Source organism: Tachysurus vachellii, chromosome 3 (assembly GCF_030014155.1).
Source record: "Tachysurus vachellii isolate PV-2020 chromosome 3, HZAU_Pvac_v1, whole genome shotgun sequence".
Classification (NCBI taxonomy): domain Eukaryota; kingdom Metazoa; phylum Chordata; class Actinopteri; order Siluriformes; family Bagridae; genus Tachysurus; species Tachysurus vachellii.
The window spans coordinates 30,673,864-30,675,773 of record NC_083462.1 but is presented as its reverse complement, the minus strand read 5'-3'; the positions used below and the strand labels follow the sequence as shown (position 1 = coordinate 30,675,773).

General features: G+C 39.7%; 1 long non-coding RNA gene across 1 annotated transcript; it reads left to right on the top strand.

Moving 5' to 3' along the window:
- Window positions 1-635: 635 nt before the first annotated feature.
- Window positions 636-1,910, top strand: LOC132842361 (uncharacterized). Its single transcript, XR_009648021.1, has 3 exons — window positions 636-968; window positions 1,047-1,202; window positions 1,278-1,910. It is a non-coding gene; the product is annotated as an uncharacterized LOC132842361 (long non-coding RNA).

Below are 1,910 nucleotides of genomic sequence, written 5' to 3'. Positions count from 1 at the left end.
ACAAATCCTGAACCTCACTAAACATCACCAGAAAGATATGTGTACTCACTATTTGTGGTCAGAGGAAACCAAAATCAAAATCTTTGGTCACGTCATTCATAATTAAGTTAATCAAAATATTAATCTGACCGTATACAAGTTGCCGGATACTCCATTTGTAAAAGTTCTTCAGTGAAGCTTACATAGTGAAATGGTTATAGAACCAAAATCAGTGGAATAAAATGATCATTTAAGACTCCATATTTGATCTGATTACAAAATACTGTGGTGTTCAAACTACAGTGATACCTCGAGATACGAGTTTAATTCGTTCCGTGACTTTGCTCGTATCTCAAATTGCTTGTATCTCAAAGCAATTTTCCCCATTTATATTAATTGAAATCCCATTAATCCTTTCCAGCTCGCAAAATTCCACTCCAGTTGTTTTGTTTGTGTTTTGAATATGAAAAATGTGCAGTACCTGTATTTGTAAATGAGAAATATTGTATAAAAACATACAGTAATAAAAGAGAATGTTAAAAAAAATAAACTGGTTTTACTTTACGGAAGATGCGCACGGAGGTTGAGGGAGGAGTAAACAGGCAGAGGAGTAAACAGGCGGAGGAGTAAACAAGCGGAGGAGTAAACAGGCGGGGTTAGGAGGAATTACACTTTCACTTTCGTTCACTTACTCGCTACTGTACACTCTTAATGCTACTTTACACTTAAATGGAACTTAACTAAACTTCACTAAAATTAACGAACTTAACTGAAATTCTGTCAGGACCACTTTGTCAAATGAGAATTTATTAGATGATATGCGTAGTAGGGCAGTCTAGGTACCGCCCTATTAAACATGGTTTTCACCTGAATGTCAGGTGCGACAGCCTATTGGCTGCTGCTCTGGGTATATTTAAGGCGTAGTTTACGTCATCTGGCTACGCATCGTACAGCCATTATTTTGTGTGGGTGTGTGCGCGCAGTTTGCGGTAGGTATGCAGCTAGCTGTTTGGCTAACATTGCTGCTAGTGTCTGTGCATTATTTAAGTGTGTATATTTGTTTATAGCCAGGTTATGGTCGCGATTGGGACGACGTTGCTGTTGGGTACAGGCTGTCCTTCCCTCCAGTTTGTGTGCTCTAGATCACCTGCATATTTGCTGTTTGCCGCTTATGGATAAAGCTGTGAGTAACTGAGCCCGTGGGTTTAGCGATCTACTTCCGGGTAGGTATATCTAGTCCTTTGAGCATTATTGGGGTCGTGTCTTTGACTGATTTTATTAATTTTTGTCCATTTTAGTGCATCTGCTCGTGAGCCCTTCGTCACTGTGGACTGCAGGGCCAACGCTCTTTAGACAGCGTTAAGACTGCACTGTTTGTTCTGCTGCTACTTTTACGATTGTGACTATTTGCATTTTATTATTACTTTCTGGTCTTGTTTGTTCTTCACGCTCATGCTGGTGGGTTAGGTGAAGAGTGGCTAGTCCGAGTTGTTATTTAAAGCGAGCTGTACCGTTCACGGTGCTTGCTTAGCGCCACCGGCTGTTATATTGCCACCAGCAGCGTGTTTGTTTTGTTTATTTATTTGGTTGTTTTTTTGTTGGATCTGCGCTCTTCCTAAGGACGGCGTGGAAGAATCGGGTAATATCTCGTAACTGGGAAGATTTAGTTCCTATTTGTTTTGTTTACTGTTGATTTGAGTCTTTTGGCTGAAAGCTCTTTTCAGCTTTAAGTTTTTGTTTTTTTGTATTTTATGTGATTTAATTTGAAGCCTGTTGTCTTCATTTGTATTGTTGGTTTTATTTCTTTTTTCCTGGTTTTGTTCTTCTCCTTCACCTCTTGCTGCTCCATGGCATGTCTAGGTTCATGAGCTTTTAGCATGAACCTAGTTGAGTCTTTACATCTCTCTGCCTGACCCTTGTGGCCAGTAAAT